At 43.6% G+C, this 17,889-nt stretch overlaps 1 long non-coding RNA gene across 2 annotated transcripts; it reads right to left on the reverse strand.

Moving 5' to 3' along the window:
• Nucleotides 1–3,411: 3,411 nt before the first annotated feature.
• On the reverse strand, nt 3,412–17,104 carry LOC122435881. 2 transcript variants are annotated; one of them, XR_006267720.1, is made up of 4 exons: nt 17,084–17,104; nt 11,620–11,622; nt 3,617–3,718; nt 3,412–3,448 (listed from the first exon to the last, which is right to left on the reverse strand). It is a non-coding gene; the product is annotated as an uncharacterized LOC122435881 (long non-coding RNA). The 2 variants fall into 2 exon arrangements; XR_006267721.1 differs by lacking the exons at nt 11,620–11,622; nt 17,084–17,104 and adding an exon at nt 4,616–4,646.
• Between the last annotated feature and the right edge of the window lie 785 nt (nt 17,105–17,889).

Here is a 17,889-nt window from a genome sequence, read left to right on the forward strand (position 1 = left end):
TATAAAGCTTGCCTCTTTGTTGGCAAACGGTGAGCCCTGAAAACACGGCCGCCTAGAGAATGAGTGTCCATGTAACGACGATTCTAGCTCACGCAATCTCACAAGGCCCCACAGAAGTCTCTAGGTGATGGGGAGGGGCTTGTCTCTCTGAGTCTGGGGAAAAGGGTTGCTGAAAGAATGGCCCTGGGGGCTTCCGTGGCGGTCCGGTGGTTGAGAATCCATCTTGCAATGCAGGGGTCGTGGGTTCAATCCCTACAGTTCAAACTACAGTCCGTGTGCCATGGCAAAAGATCCCGTATGCCGCCACGAAGACGAAACACAGCCAAATAAATGTATAAATAAATATTAACAACAACAACAAAAGAAAAACAAATAAATCTATGAATAAATATTAACAAAAAAAAGAAGAAGAAGAACATGATGATGATCTCAGACCAAAACATAGCAAACCTAATGTCTTCTTGTTTCAGATAGGTCACCTGGAGAAAAAATCAGTAGAAGTATATAATAGGGTAATGATCTACAAATGGATAAACAATTCTATTTTCACAAGTTTATGAACCGTGAACAGTTGATGCTGTTGACACAAATCTGGAAGTCTGGGAGTCTTCGCCTATCTCAGGAAATGCATGGTATCTCCTTAAACACTGGCACTGAATACATATTTTCTGGCTTGAGGCTAGGTCATGCTTTTTGCAAGTCAAACTCCCAGAGACAACCGCCCTCTGCTCCAACAAGCCAAAGACATCTAATTACAAAATACCCTGTTTTACATATGTTTGTCTATTAGCAGGCATTTCCTTTTAGCTTTGCTTCACTCCCGTCCGCCCACGTCCCATGCCAACCATTAACTGCTCCTCCAGTTCAACAGCAAATGAGACTGTGTCCTAGTCCATCTGGCTGTCTCCCACAATTTAGGGCCTTCTGTTAAGTGTTCTGTAAGTGGCCTACAGGGAAAGGCATTTGGTATTTTGAATGAAGATTAGTTATTAATGTTCTGTTCCCAGTGTGGGATCCTGCTTGGTGTATATCCTAATCTGTATCACCCAATCTTTGGTCACAGAGTGTCCACCTGTGGTTTACCTCTAGAGTCTTTCTTGCTTTGGATCTTAAATACATGTCTTTGAGTCTCTCTGTGTTAGTTTTAAAATGGGGATCAAAGAAACAGTTGAAGTTATTTATATTTTTTTGTCTTATGAATTCCCAATTTCTCCAGCAGTTTTCCTTATAAGATTATTATTCTCTTCTGAATTTCCTTTGTAAGTGTATCCAAAATATGTTTGTCTGTATATTCCTGTCCCTTCCCCAAGAGCAGATTTGTTTGTATTTTGGTTTGTATTTCCCCAATCTTTGTTCTCTTTTTGGGAAGTGTTAAAGACAGTTAGCACATGAAGATCCCATGCATGGCCTTCAACAAGTTTGTGTCACAAGCAAAGCATTCACGATTCACAAGCTTGGGAAAATAGAATTTTCATCGATTTATGGATCATTAGAGCAGTGCATATTTCTTTTGATTTTCACAAAGGGTGTCTGAAAGAGCAAGGCATTAATTTTGCTACATTTTGGAGCCAAAGGAAATAATCCTTGAGTCCATGCTGGCTGCAGAGTTATCAACATAAGAAGATACTCAGTTTCAAACATAAGAGTTTAACTGACTTAAGTTCTACTGCTTTTTTTTTTTTGGTGTGTTTTTTCCTGTTTAGTTATAATTACCTAAGGAGCTCTTGTGATTTAAAGAAACATGTAATGAACAGCATGGTGACTATGACAAATAAGATTGCACATATAACCTGTCAGTCTCTTAGAGCAGAACTTTTAAGTGTCTTTATCTCATACACACACAGACACACACACACACACAAACGCATGGGGTAAAGTGAGTAACCGATGTGTTAGTTCACTTGTGTATTATTTAAATCACCAGTGACATTTCTTCTTTGACTCTACCTTCCTGCTCCTTAACTCCCTGCAAACTTCTAAGAGTTGGTATACCTGCACTGATTAAACTTAAAACGTGCTTGAGGATCCCTCTTCCCCAGGATTTGATATTTTGTCAACTGGATAGAGAGCCTTTAAAGTAATTTTTCAGAGAAAAATTTTTTAATGGTTCATATTTCCTGCCTGCTTCCTTATGTTGTTTTCATTATTCAAATGGCAGCTCTTTCTCTGAGAACTTTTTAAAAAGTATTTTCGTGGGGTATCTCAGTGGTCACACTTCTTATAATTTCTGCTAAGTTTTTTTTTGTTTCCCCAGTTTTACAGCACACGCTTGGTCTTACCTGCTGTGTTCTGCCTTTTGCTAGTTATGGCCTCAGGGCTTGTCATTGTGATGGTTTTCTTGCTCAGGCTCTGGAGCACAGGCAGAGTTTGTGTAGCCTTTGTTGTTGTTACAGCTTGTGGGATCTTCCAGGATCAAGATTCCCTGTGTGGCCCCTGCACTGGCAGGTGGATTCTGAACCACTGGACCCCTAGGGAAGTCCTTTTGCTCTGTTAATTTTTCTATTTCTTAGTTTTAGTTCTTGCGTTAGGCTGGCTTGCTTGGTTGAGACCTTAGTGAACACAGCTTCATTCTTTCCAGGGCTACTAGTAGCTGTCCTCCACTCTTCCCTAGTAGCAGTATTGGACACGTTCCATCCTGGGGGGCGGGGGAGGTCATATTTCAGTGTCATAACTGTTTGCCAATTTACACAGCTTGTGGGGTTCTCACATCAAGAGTACTGGAGTGGTTTGCAACTCCCTCCTCCAGTGGATCACGTTCTGTCAGAACTCTTCACTGTGACCCATCTGTCTTCGGTGACCCTACATGAAATGGCTCATAGCTTCCCTGAGTTATGCCAGCCCCTTCACCACACTAGGCGGTGATCCACGAAGGGGGCATAACTTAGTCGTCAACCACTATTGTTGCGTTTTCTGTCAACAACTCGAGTCAACGGACATCAATATCCTGACCTTGGAGACCAGAGTGTGTTAAAGTTATTAGAAGACATTGAGTATAGTTCTCTGCTCTCTCCAATTGGTCTTTGTTGTTTATTTTATGTATTTTAGTGTGTATCTGCTCATCTCAAACTCCGAATCTACCCCTTGCCTGCCTGCTTCCCCTTTGGTAACCATTAATTTTGTCTGTGTTTGAGTCTGTCTCTGCTTTTTAATGGTTCATTTGAATCGTATTTTAGATTCCACATGGAAATGATAGCATATGATATTTGCCTTTCTCTTTCTGAGTTACTCTGCTTAGTAAAATCATCTCTAGCTTCATCCATGTTGCTGCAAATGACACTATTTCTTTTGTCTTCCTGGCTGAGTAATATTCCACTATGTTTGTATCCCATTCTTAAAGCAGTAAGCCTCCTGCCCCCAAAGTGTTAACCTACTGAGAAAAAAATAGGTTGTATGTGTCATATTTCTACTCACCCAACCACTCTTCACTGTTCTTATGGAGGACAACTGTCTGTGAAAGAGAATGAATAAGGGGGAAAATGATCATTGACATGCCTATATTTCAAAAGATTATTACAAAACAGTTCTTATTAAAGACATCTCTGCCAATAGGTAATTTGAATTGAATGTTCTAGTGATGTCTTTCATTTTGGATACCTGTCATTGTCTGGAGCTTTACCTGTTTCTATGACATTATCTATATTTTCAGTTGGAATCCCCCTTTCACTGTTCAGTTCCTGATACTTCTGAAGTTCTTCTTGAGTGTAGCTGGTTCCTTTGCCTGGATTTCATAGCAAACAGAGCAGAAGACGTGTGCATTAGAATCCTTTATAGGTTATAGAGTGCCACCTGGCTCATTCCAGTAGTGTCCAGTAAGACTCACCAACACCACTGCCCTCCACCATCATTTAAACCCTGCTCTCCAGCTGTTTTTCTACAGACGTGCCCGAGTGTGCACACAGGTCTTCAGATGTGTCCGACGGGTAGAGTCCACATAGTTAACATGTTATTACATTCCAGTTCAGAGAACAACTAATCATTCAGCTGAGACCTTAGGCATCCCGCTGTGAGATACAGTCTTTCATGGGACATCAAAGAAGGTCATGGTGAGTCTGAGACTCAGAATTCCTCCCAACTCTATCTCTTCCTGTCCACTTTGTCTGCATTCTAGAAGTCCATCCCTGGGGTTTTCATGAATGCTTATGAAATGAATGGGTGCAGGAATGATGGGGAATTTTCAAAACCACACTCATCTTAGTGAGACGGAACAGGACCCTGTGTTCCTTGCCCCACCCACCATGTTTCTGGCCTGCCTTTTGTCTGTGAAATATTTAGGTCAAAGCATAAGTTTAATCAGAGAAATGAGAATGTGGGAAAGCAAAGGAAAACAGTCAAAAGAGCCCAAATAATAATGTAGCTGTGAAGCAAAGAAAAGGACCTGTAATTCCTCCCCAAGGACAATAGATACTGTTCTGGGTCATGTCCTGTGAGCTCTTTGCTACTACATGGACTGTAGCCCGCCAGGCTCCTCTGTCCATGGGATTTCCCAGGAAAGAATACTGGAGTGGGTTGTTAGGCCCGCCTCCATGGGGGTGAGCCGTCAAACAGCAACTACTCATGAATGTCTCGGTCCAGCCTGAATTCACTGCACCATCATGATTTCACCCGGAAAGCTGACCAAGTCTTCAGAGCACCATCGGATCTACTCCTCTGCCCCACGACGAGGCCAGCGGAGGCCTTGTGAGGCCAGCGGGGGAAAAGTCCCCGAGGAGGCTGGGGCTGAGAGCTGTGCTGGAGGCTTTTTCCCCGAGCTGAGCCGGGAGCTGGCTGAGCGCCGGGTCGTCTGCTCCCGGCACCGCACCAGCAGAACACATAGGCCATTTGGAAACAAGTGATCCCCTCAGCTATCAGAGAACATTTTTCGCTTTTCATTGATGCATCAAAGGCTTATTCTTTGGAAAGTTAGCACTCCCAAGAGGATATGATCCAACCCGAATTACTCGTTGGAGTGATTGGTTCCAGTGAGAGAGTGTTCCTTAAAATAGAAGGGGATTTTCACTTTGCTGACCGGCAGGTTTTCCCCTCTTCTTAGTCACAGAGGTGGTGCTCTCGCTGACATGTCCTTCCTCCCCCTTCTGCTTCCTGACTCATTAAAGAAACACCAGGGAATGGACTTCGTGATTTAAAACATTTTCTTCATGCATTTGATGGAAGCTTGGTATTTTCTGTTGACAAAACATTTAGGAGTCTAGTAGTTCTAACTCTAGTAGTTCCGTGTAGATGCTGTTTGTGGAGTTTGGGGACAGATCATATATTCAAAGTGATGCTGAAATTAAAAAAAAAAACAACCTGTGGGCTCTGGCTTGTGGCGAAGGAGCTGCCTTGGCAGTTGAGCGGGCATTACAGCCCACAACGGTGCTAGAAGATCTCACGGGCATTGCTCCCTGGACGAGGCTACCCCCTGGGAATACTGTGAAAAGCTGTTGCTGTTGTTCAGTAACTCAGTTGTGTTCAGCTCTTTGTGACCCCATGGACTGCGGCACGCCAGGCTTCCCTGTCCTTCACCATCTCCCCAACCTCGCTTAAACACATGTCCATTGAGTCAGTGATGCCATCCAACCATCTCATCCTCTGTCATCTCCTTCTCCTCCTGCTTTCAATCTTTCCCAGCATCAGGGTCTTTTCCAATGAGTCCACTCTTCGCATCAGGTGGCCAAAGGATTGGAGCTTCAGCTTCTGCCGAGACTTTGTTTATTTTCTTATGAAGTGTACCTAGCCTGCTTTCTACTTATTCTCACAACTAGCTTCATGGCCCCAACTAGCTATGCAAGATTTGGAAAGTCTTTTCACATCCTTGGACTTCGGTTTCTTTTAAAATGTTGGATACATTATTTTTAACATTTTCATCAGCTCAAAAATTCTCTAGTTTCTTATCTATGTTTTTATGTTCTAATACATTTGACTCTGGTCTTAATTTGTAAGCTAATCTTGGTATTTAGGTCTCATTTGAAATAAATGTCACAAGCAGAGATGGGAGGAAACAGAGTGTTAAGTACAAGAATTAGAAACTCATGAATTACAGTGAACCTTAGATTGTATGCTTATTTGCTCAGTCGTGTCTGACCCTTTGTGACCCCATGCACCATAGCCCGCCAGGCTCCTCTGTCCATGGGATTCTCCAGGCAAGAATACTAGAGTGGGTTGCCATGCCCTCCTCCAGGGGATTTTCCCAACCCAGGGATCAAACCCAGGTGTCCCGTGTTGCAGGCGGATTCTTTAGCATCTGAGCCACCAGGGAAGCCTAAGAATACTGGAGTGGGTAGCCTATCCCTTCTCCAGAGGATCTTCCCGACCCAGGAATTGAACCGAGGTCTCCTGCATTGCAGGCAGATTCTTTACCAGCTGAGCTACCAGGGAAGTGAAACTTAATTGATGGCAAAGTTATCTTCAGATCATTTTGCCTCAGATGTTGTTATTGTTTAGTCACTAAGTCATGTCTGACTCTTTGTGACCCCATGTGACCCGCCAAGCTCCTCTGTCCATGGGATTCTCCAGGGAGGAATACTGGAGTGGGTTGCCATTTCCTCCTCCAAGAGATCTTCCCGACCTAGGGATCAAACTTGAGTCTCCTACATTGGCAGGTGGATTCTTCACCACTGACCTACCTGGGACGCCCCGATGACCCTGGTTAAAAGGCAATAGTGTTATTTGGAGGGAAAACAAAGAAGACTGTAGATGTGATTGTGAAGGCTATGCAAATAACACAAAGGACAGTGGTAACATTGATGGTTGTCTTTTATGTGAAAGCCACTCTTGGAATTGTATAACTGTTTGTTAAGGATATAACATAGTGGAGTGTTTTTCTAGATGTCTGTGTATTCTCATATTGGGAATCCTGAAATAAACCCTGTCATAAATGAAACAATGATACAATTTATTCTAGAAAGTGAAAGTGTTAGTCACTTTGTTGTGTCCAACTCTTTGTGGCCCCATGAACTGTAGCCCACCAGGCTCTTCTGTCCATGGAATTCTCCAGGCAAGAATACTGGAGTGGAAAGCCATTCCCTTCTCCTAGAGATCTTCCTAACCCAGGGATCAAACATGGGTCTCCTGGATTTCAGGCAGATTCTTTACCATCTGAGCCACCAGGAACCCCTTAATGAGAAAATATTAGAGAATAATTGATATAGTTTGGAAATTTTTACAAACAAGACACATTGAGACAGTTATTTTGACTAATGTCTGTATCCACTCATAAATTAAAATACTGAAAAGAAATTATATAAACATTAAGACAAGTTGAGACAGTTATTTTGAATAATGTCTATACTTAATCATAACTTAAAACCCTGAAAGGAAATACAAACACAGCCTCTTTCTTTAATGGAGGACATTACAGGCAGCTTGAGGGTCAGAATAAACCACAGGTTTAGCTGCAAAGTAAGCTGTTATGATTGTTAACGTCAGGGGTTCATATTTTAAACAATCTGAGCATAGTAGTATGTGTTTTCCAAGCTAGTGTTGAAAAAAATGTTCATAAATATGTATTCCCAGAATATAGCTATTAGAGAAAGTCTTGTCAACTTTCATGCACTTTTATGACAGATTCGTTTTCTTTTTTTAATACAGAGGATACACGGCTGATTCAAAGCTCAGAACTGTTCAATAGCAGTTATATGATACTGTGACAAGTTCTGTCTGAGCTTGTTTAAAACCATTCCACAGAGGACGCTTCAAAGCAGGGCACCGAGTGACAACCAGAAGAAAGCTGCTTCATTAATAGCGGCCGGTTCTTACCGTTCCAGGCAGCTTGCGTCACCCAGTTCAGCCCAGTCATCTACTGTTGTTACCATCTAGCTCTAAAAAAAGTTTGCATTTTGTACAAGTATAAGGGAATACCTTCATGCAAGCTAAGTTCTAGCTAATACAAAACAAATATGTGTTAAACAAACAGGAGCAATGGCCAAATAGGAAACCACCCTCTCTCCCTGCAGATCTCACACTGTATTCCCTTTTACCAGAATGTAAATAAAGAGGTTCCAGTTCAGGGTCTTTTCAATAAACCCCAGCTAAGAGAGAAATTCTCATCTCCCACTCTTGCTTCTCTGCCTCGTTCTTTTCCCTTTCTTCCTTTAAAGAAAGCTTATTGAAATATACTTGATTTACAATGCTGTGTTAATTTCTGCCGTACAGTGAAGTGATTCAGTTATACATATATGTGTGTGTACATATATATGTGTGTTTATATATATATATATATGTACACACACATTCTTTTCTGGGGTATTCTTTTTCATTATGGCTTATCACAGGTTATTGAATATAGGTCCCTGAGCTACACAGCTGTATCTCGGTGTCCATTCTGTATATAGCAGTTTGCATCTGCTAATCCCAGACTCCCAATCCGTCCCTCCCATACCATGCCTCCCCCTCGGGAACCGCCAGTTTTTTGTCTATGTCTGTGAGTCAATTTCTGTTTTGTAGGTGTGTGCATTTGTGTTCAACTTTAGATTTCACATGTAAGTGATATTGTGTGGTATCTTTCTCTGTCTGACTTACTTCACTTAGGACGATCATCTCTAGGTCCATCCATGTTGCTGCAAGTGGCATTATTTCATTCTTTTTTAGGGCTGAGTAGTACTCCACTGTGTGTCCACACGCGCGCGCGCGCGCACACACACACACACACACACACACACACACCCTGCATCTTCTTTATTCATTCCTCTGTTGATGGGCATCCATTGACATGTCTTGGCTTTTGTGAAGAGTGCTGCGGTGAGCATAGGGGTGCAAGTACCTTTTCAAGTTACAGTTTTATCTGGACGTGTGTCCAGGAGTGGGGTTCTGGACCCTAAGGCAGCTCTAGCTGTAGTTTTCTGAGGAACCTCTCTTCCATTTCCACAGTGGCTGCACATTTACGTTCCCACCACACCTTTGCATCCTTTCGTCCGTGGATGGACATTGGATTGCTTCCACGTCTCACTGTTGTGAACAGCGCTGCTGTGAGCATGGGGGTGCGGGTATCTTTTTGAATTAGGGTTTTATCTTCTTCTGTTCTCTTTTCTGAAGATATAACATTTCCGTGCTATTTTTATGCGGTTAATCCTGGCTGTGCTGGGTCTGGGCTGCTGGGCAGGCTCTTCCCCGCTGGGGCGCAGGAGCGGCTCTCTGGCTGGGCTGCGGGCTTCTCACTGTGGGGGCGTCTCTAGTCGCCCAGCGCAGCTCCAGGTCACAGCAGAGTCAGGAGCTGGGGCTCCTGGCTTCTAGAGCGCAGCCTCACAGTTGGGGCGCGCGGGCTAACTGCTCCTTGGCGGGTGGGACGTCCCCTGACCAGGGGTCAGACCCGTGCCTCCTGCGTTGGCAGGCGGATTCTTTACCTCCGAACCCTTCTTCCCTTTTCTTACCACCTCGCTGTTCCACCGTCTTTCCCACTGGCTCTCTGTTTCTCCGTCCTCTGCTGTTTCCTCGTCTCTTTTCCCTCCTTGTTCTTTTCCTCTCTCCTGCATTTCCTTCTTCCCTCGGTGCTTCCAGTTCTGCTTCTTGTCTGCCTTCCAGTGTTGAAATCACCACAGGCTAATAGAGCCAAGTACATTGTGTTTGTGAGACATGATTTGATGTCTACCCCAGAATACTGATATCGAATTTTGCTTGTGTTTCTGCAGGCAATTATGAGAAGTGAAATGTTGGCTTTTCAAAGTCCTATCCTAATCAGAAATGTATTTATACAAAACCAATACATGTGAAATGCAGGGTGGAATTAAAAACATTTTTTAAAACAACAAATACTATTTCACTAATAGCCACTAACAACTATATAGACTTAGCCTGTTAAGTAAACAAGCAAAGAATCAGCTCATTGCATTCAACTATAAATAGTAGATAATTCATAAATTATACTTTCTTGTTCCAGTATATTAACAGGAAGCTTTTGAAGTAACACTATCTCAGATCTATAACAAATTAGGTTCCACTAAAACAAAACAAATACAGAAAAATAAAGCCTGGAGTCATGTTATGCAAACTAACCCCTGGGATCCATCTGGGATCCAACCTCAGCTCCTTGAGAAAGGCATAGCTGGCCAGCGGATACAAGCTGTCTGAATACAGATAAAGCAATAGGGTATATTCTGTTTACATTAGTCCTTAGGAAGCAAATATTTAAATAAAGAAGTTCTGATGCCAGCCTCTGTATCTCTCTGTGAACAAAAGGATGCTAAGTTTCTACAGGGCCCAAAATATTTACTTCTGTCTTCTTTTCCCTAGGAATCTCAACATTAATATCTAGATAAAGGCAAGCACTAAAAACGAGAACTTCAGAAGATACTACCTTTGGTCTTAAGATATTATTTTATTTAGACTCTGGCTGTGCTAGGTCTTCACTGAGGCACACGGGTTTCTCCGGGTTCGGTCTGCAGCCTTCTCCTGTGGCCCCGCGCCAGCTCCAGGGCGCCTGGGCCCAGCGGCTGCCGCTCCAAGCCCGGCTGCTCCGCGGCACAGATCCTGGTTCTCTGACCGGGGATCACACCCCGTCCCCTGCTTGGGAAGGCAGATTCCTACCCACTGGACCGCCAGGGAAGTCCCAAGACATCATTCTGAAATACAAAAGAGAAATGTGATCTAATTTTAAGACTAATGTAACGGAAACATCTATTTCAAATCTATAGGGGCGATTAGTCGGGAATCCCAGTGTTTTCTGATCATTCAGCAGGTCTTCCTTTCAAGGCTGTCGGGAAGGTGCTCAGCTAATCCACGGCGCGCTGCTCAGTCATCACTATTTATTAAATTTCCCTACTCTACTGACTATACTATAATTTGTAAGCTATTGTATTAAAACTGCATCAGCAAATGGCCTTATAAATATTAAATAGCAAAGTCATTTGATTAAGATTGGCTTGCAATATTTTTTAGATCTAGATTAAAGTGAATTTCTGGCTTATTTAGCTACTAACCTACACTCTCGGAGGCTAACCTAAACCAATTAGTTTTTGTCTTGCTCAAATTATGTTGATAGCAGGCTCTTTTTTTAAAAAAAAATAATTTTCATTTGGAAATAATTTTAGGTGTCCTGAAATGTTTAAACAGTAAGAATAGTAGGACTTTCCTGGGGGTCCAGTGGTTAAGAATGCACTTGCCAATGCAGGGGATATAGGTTCTGTCCCTGGTCACAAAACGAAGATCCTACGAGCCACAGAGCAACTCAGCTCTCGCGCCACAAGTACTGAAGCCCGCGTGCTCTGAAGTCCGGGCTTTGCAATAGGAGAAACCGCCGGGATGAGAAGTCACGCGCCACGACAGGGGCGGCCCCACTCACTGAACTGGAGGAAGCCCGCCCTCAGCAAGGAGGACGCAGGGCAGCCAAAAAACAGAGTGCAGACGGTACAGATGAGCGCTTCCCTGTCCCAGTCTCACCCATTATTCACATTTTACCCCACTTGCTTTGTTCCTTGGGCACCCTCTGTGTGTGTGTAGACTGTGTGTGCAAGTGTAAATGCATGTGGTGGTTTAGTTGCTAAGTCGTGTCTGACTCTGCAACCCCGCAGAATGTAGCCCGCCAGGCTCCCCCATCCTTGGGGTTCTCCAGATGAGAATACTGGAGAGGCTTGCCATTTCCTTCTCCAGGGGATCTTCCCCACCCTGGGACTGAAGCTGGGTCTCCTGCATTGCAGGCGGATTCTTTACCAACTGAGCTGCCAGGGAAGCCCCGTATCTATGTGTATGTGGCCATGAGCACACGTATTTTGTGACTTATCTGCGAGTCAGTAGCATACGCCATGGCCCCCTTAGCAGGTAAAGCCCGAATACACAGTGCGTTTCCTCTGGATTCTCGTCTTGTCCGTGGACCCAGCTACGCCCTTTTTAGCCCCCTTCCCGTTCCTCAGCCTGGCTCCGGGTCTGGGATCCAGCCTAGGGTAGGGTGTTGCATTGTGCGCTCAGGTCTCTTTAATCTCCTCTCATCTGGAACGTTTTCATAGCCTTTCTTTGGGGTTCGCCTGATGTTTCCTAGTAATTAGATTTAGGTGATGCATTCCTGGCTGGAATATCACATAAGTGATGCTGATTTGCTCACATTAATGATGTTAATTTCCATCACCCTGTCTAGTGTTTGTCCTATGTCTTCACTGTAGAGTTACTTTTTTTTTTCCTTACAACTAATAAGCAATCTGTGGGAAACACATTGAGATCATGCAAGTATTCTGCCCCTCCTTGAACTTTCTCCTAGATTGAGCATCTGTTGCTGATTCTTGCTTGAACTCATTTTCTCTGTGATGGTTGCAAAATGTACAAAATTCCAGTATATTCTGCCTTTACCAGTTGGCACTTGACATTCTGCTGTAAATAGATCTCTCCTTTCCCCCTCATTTCTTTATGTGCTCATTAATAGTAAGCGCTTATAGATTCCTTTTTTCTCTCAATAGTTTATAGTTCATCACTGTCCGTAAACGTTTGATAGTCACTCACCCCAGACTTGGCCAGGGGAACCCCTTCAAGCTGATTCTCATGTTTTTGTGACGCGGATTCACGATTTCTGTGAGCACGTCCTTATGAGATATTCCAAGCTCATCTTGAATCTATTCTTCCCTGGCCCAAGAACTGGCCATTTTTCAGGAGCCCTGTTTCCTTTTAGTGGGGAATGGTATTAAAAAAACACAGATCCATGTGTTCATTGCTACTGAGGTATCTTTGCTCCTGGGCCTTTCAGCAGACAAAGTTAATATTTATTTGCATGCATATATTTATATGCATGTATGTACACATATGTAAACACACACTCACACATACACACATACATGCAGTGGCCCCACCGTCTATCCCACAGGAACGGGACGTATGAAAAATAAAGTCAACCCCACAGACACGGACCGTGTGAAAGATAAAGTCCATCAAACAGCCACGGACCGTGTGAAAGATAAAGTCTATCCCACAGGCACGTACCGTGTGAAAGATAAAGCTTATCCCACAGCCACGGACCGTGTGAAAGATAAAGTCTATCCCACAGCCACGGACCATGCGAAATATAAAGTCTATCCCACAGGCACGGACCGTGTGAAAGATAAAGTCTATCCCACAACCACGGACCGTGTGAAAGATAAACACTATCCCACAGGCACGGACCGTGTGAAAAAGTCTATCGCACAGCCACGGACCGTGTGAAACATAAAGTCTATCCCACAGGCACGGACCGTGTGAAAGATAAACTCTATCCCACAGGCACGGACCGTGTGAAAAAGTCTATCGCACAGCCACGGACCGTGTGAAAGATAAAGTCTACCCCGCAGCCACAGACCGTGTGAAAGATAAAGTCTACCCCACAGCCAGGGACCGTGTGAAAGATACAGTCTATTCCCACAGCCACTGACCATGTGCAAGATAGAGTCTATCCCACAGCCATGGACAGTGTGAAAGATAAAGACTACTCCCACAGCCACGGACAATGTGAAAGATAAATTCTATTCCCAGAGCCACGGACTGTGTGAAGAAGTCTATCCCACAGGCATGGACCGCGTGAAAGATAAAGTCTATCCCACAGCCACGGACTGTGTGAAAGATAAAGTCTACTCCACAGCCAAGGACCGTGTGAAAGATAAAGTCTATTCCCACAGCCACGGACCGTGTGAAAGATAAAGTCTACCCAGCAGCCACAGACCGTGTGAAAGATACAGTCTATCCCACAGCCACGGACCGTGTGAAAGATAAAGTCTACCCAGCAGCCAAGGACCATGTGAAAGATAAAGTCTACCCCACAGCCAGGGACCGTGTGAAAGATAGAGTCTATTCCCACAGCCACGGACCATGTGAAAGATAAAGTCTATCCCATTGCCACGGACCGTGTGAAAGACAAAGTCTATCCCACAGGCATGGACCGTGTGAAGGATACAGTCTATCGCAGAGCCACTGACCATGTGAAAGATAAAGTCTACCCCGCAGCCACGGACCGTGTGAAAGATAAAGTCTACCGACAGCCAGGGACCGTGTGAAAAATACAGTCTATTCCCACAGCCACTGACCATGTGCAAGTTAGAGTCTATCCCACAGGTACGGACCGAGTGAAAGATAAAGTCTATCCCACAGCCACGGACCTTGTGAAAAAGTCTATCCCACAGACACGGACCGTGTGAAAGATAAAGTCTGTTCTAGAGGCACGGACCGTGTGAAAAAGTCTATCCCACAGCCACGGACCGTGTGAAAGATAAAGTCTATCCCACAGCCACGGACCTTGTGAAAAAGTCTATCCCACAGGCACGGACCGTGTGAAAGATAAAGTCTGTCCTAGAGGCACGGACCGTGTGAAAAAGTCTATCCCACAACCACGGACCATGTGAAAGATAAAGTCTATCCAACAGGCACGGACCATGAGAAAGATAAATTCTACCCCAGAGCCACGGACCATGTGAAAGATAAATTCTATTCCCAGAGCCACGGACCTTGTGAAACATAAAGTCTATTCCAGAGCCATGGACCGTGTGAAAGATAAAGACTACTCCCACAGCCACGGACCATGTGAAAGATAAAGTCTAACCCACAGCCACAGACCGTGTGAAAAAGTCTATCCGACAGGCACGGACCGTGTGAAAGGTAAAGTCTATCCGACAACCATGGACCATGTGAAAGATAAAGTCTCTTCCCAGAGCCACGGACCTTGTGAAACATAAAGGCTATTCCCACAGACATGGACCGTATGAATGATAAAGTCTACTCCCACAGCCTGGTACCGTGTGAAAGATAAAGTCTACCCCACAGACACGGACCGTGTGAAATATAAAGTCTATCACACAGCCACGGACCGTGTGAAAGATAAAGTCTACCCCACGGCCACGGACCGTGTGAAAGATAAAGTCTATCCCACAGGCATGGACCGTGTGAAAGATAAAGTCTATCCCAGAAGCACGGACCGTGGGAAAGATAGAGTCTATTCCCACAGCCACGGACCACGTGAAAGATAAAGTCTACCCCCCAGACACGGACCGTGTGAAAGATAAAGTCTACACCACAGCCACGAACCGTGTGAAAGATAAAGTCTACACCGCAGCCACGGACCGTGTGAAAGATAAAGTCTATCCCACAGGCACGGACCGTGTGAAAGATAGAGTCTATTTCCATAGCCACGGACCGTGTGAAAGATAAAGTCTATCCCAAAAGCACGGACCGTGTGAAAGATAGAGTCTATTTCCACAGCCACGGACCGTGTGAAAGATAAAGTCTATCCCACAACCACGGACCGTGTGAAAGATAAAGTCTGTCCCAGAGGAACAGACCGTGTGAGAGATAAAGTCTCTCCCACAGCGACGGACCATGTGAAAGATAAAGTTTATCCCACAGGCACGGATCATGCGAAAGATAACGTCTATCCCACAGGCATGGACCGTGTGAAAGATAAAGACTATCCCACAACCACGGACTGTGTGAAAGATAAAGTCTATTCCCAGAGCCACGGACCGTGGGAAATATAAACTCTATTCACACAGCCACGGACCGTGTGAAAGATAAAGTCTACTACCACAGCCACGGACCATGTGAAAAATAAAGTCTACCCCACAGCCACGGACCATGTGAATGATAATGTCTATCCCACAGCCACAGACCATGTGTTTTTCACACCATTTCATGCTCCTCGTATTTTTCACACCTTTTCATGCTGTTCATATTTTTTACACATTGTCATGCTCTGCGTATTTTACACACCTTGTCATGCTCCTCGAACTTTTCACACCTTTTCATGCTCTTCATATTTTTCACACCTTTTCATGCTCTTCTTATTTTTCACACATTTTCTAGTTCCTCGTATTTTTCAGACCTTCTCATTCTCCTCGTATTTTTCAGACCTTTTCATGCTCCTCGGATTTTTCACAGCTTGTCATTGTCTTCGAACATTTCACAGCTTTTCCTGCTCTTCAAATATTTGACACCTTTTCATGCTCTTCATATTTTTCACACCTTTTAGTGCTCCATGTATTTTTCACACCTTTTCATGCTCCTCGTATTTTTCACAACTTTTCATGCTCCTCGTATTTTTCAGACCTTTTCACGCTCCTCGTATTTTTCAGACAATTTCACGGCCTTCATATTTTTCAGACCTTTTCATGCTCTTCATATTTTTCACACCTTTTCATGCTCCTCGTGTTTTTTACACCTCTTCATGCTCATCCTATTTTTCACACCTTTTCCTGATCCTCGTATTTTTCACACCTTTTCATGCTACTCGTACTTTTCAGACCTTTTCACGCTCTTCATATTTTTCACACCTTTTCACGCTCTTCGTATTTTTGTCACCTTTTCATGCTCCTCGTAACTTTCACACCTTTTCCTGCTCCTCGTACTTTTCACATCTTTTCCTGCCCTTTGTATTTTTCACACTTTTTAATGTTCCTCGTATTTTTCTCACCTTTTCCTTCTCTTTTCATTTTTCACACCTTTTCATGATCCTCTTATTTTTCACACGTTTTCATGCTCCTCGTATTTTTCACACCTTTTCTTGCCCTTTGTATTTTTCAAACTTTTTCATTTTCCTCGTATTTTTCACCACTTTTCCTGTTCTTTGTATTTTTCACACCTTGTCATGCTCCTCGTATTTTTCACACCTTTCATGCTCTTCCTATTTTTCACACCTTTTCATGCTCCTCGTTTTTTTCATACCTTTTCATGCTCTTCATATTTTTCACACCTTTTCATGCTCCTCGTATTTTTGACACCTTTCATGCTCTTCCTATTTTTCACACCTTTTCATTCTCCTCGTATTTTTCATGCCTTTTCATGCTCCTCGCATTTTTCAGACCATTTCACAACCTTCATATTTTTCATACCTTTTCATGCTGTTTATATTTTTCACACCTTTTCCTGCTCTTCGAATTTTTCACACCTTTTCATGCTCCTTGTATTTTTCACACATTTTCCAGCTCTTCGAATTTTTTACACCTTTTCATGCTTCTCGTATTTTTCACACCTTTTCCTGCTCTTCGAATTTTTCACACCTTTTCCTGCTCTTCGAATTTCTCACACCTTTTCATGCTCCTCGTATTTTTCACACCTTGTCATGCTCCACGTATTTTTCAAACCTTTTCATGCTCCTCATATTTTTCAGACCTTTTCACGCTCCTCGTATTTTTCAGACCTTTTCATGCTCCTCGTATTTTTCAGACCATTTCACGACCTTCATATTTTTCAGAACTTTTCATGCTGATATAGTTTTCACACCTTTTCCTGCTCTTCGAATTTTTGACACCTTTTCATGCTCCTTGTATTCTTCACACGTTTTCTTGCTCTTCGAATTTTTCACGTCTTTTCATGCTCCTCGTATTTTTCACACATTTTCCAACTTTTCGAATTTTTCACACCTTTCCATGCTCCTCGTATTTTTCACACCTTTTCCTGCTCTTCGAATTTTTCACACCTTTTTATGTTCCTCGTATTTTTCACACCTTTTCCTGATCCTCGTATTTTTTACACCTTATCATGCTCCTCGTATATTTCAGAGCTTTTCATGCTCCTCGTATTTTTAACACCATTTCATGATGTTCATATTTTTCACACGTTTTCCTGCTCTTTGAATTTTTCACATTTTTTCCTGCTCCTCGTATTTTTCACACCTCTTATGCAGTCCATGGAATGCTCCAGGCCATGATAGTGGAGTGGGTAGTCTCCTGCTTGTGCAGGGATCTTCCTAACCCAGGGATGGAACCCAGGTCTCCCGCACTGTAGGTGAATTCTCTTCCAGCCGAGATACAAGGGAAACCCAATATCCATAAAACCACAATGGGCTTCTTCAAGCGAAGACAGGATGGCCGATCAGACACAACTGAGGAAATAAATCACAGATTTTCCGCTACCCACGAACGGAACCCGGGCCTTGTATATTGGCAGACGGCTTTATTTTCTTTTCCCGTTTGCTGATTAGAGTTGCCCCGATGGCTTGCTGCTGCTGCTGCTAAGTCGCTTCAGTCGTGTCTGACTCTG

Source organism: Cervus canadensis, chromosome X (genome assembly GCF_019320065.1).
Source record: "Cervus canadensis isolate Bull #8, Minnesota chromosome X, ASM1932006v1, whole genome shotgun sequence".
Lineage (NCBI taxonomy): Eukaryota > Metazoa > Chordata > Mammalia > Artiodactyla > Cervidae > Cervus > Cervus canadensis.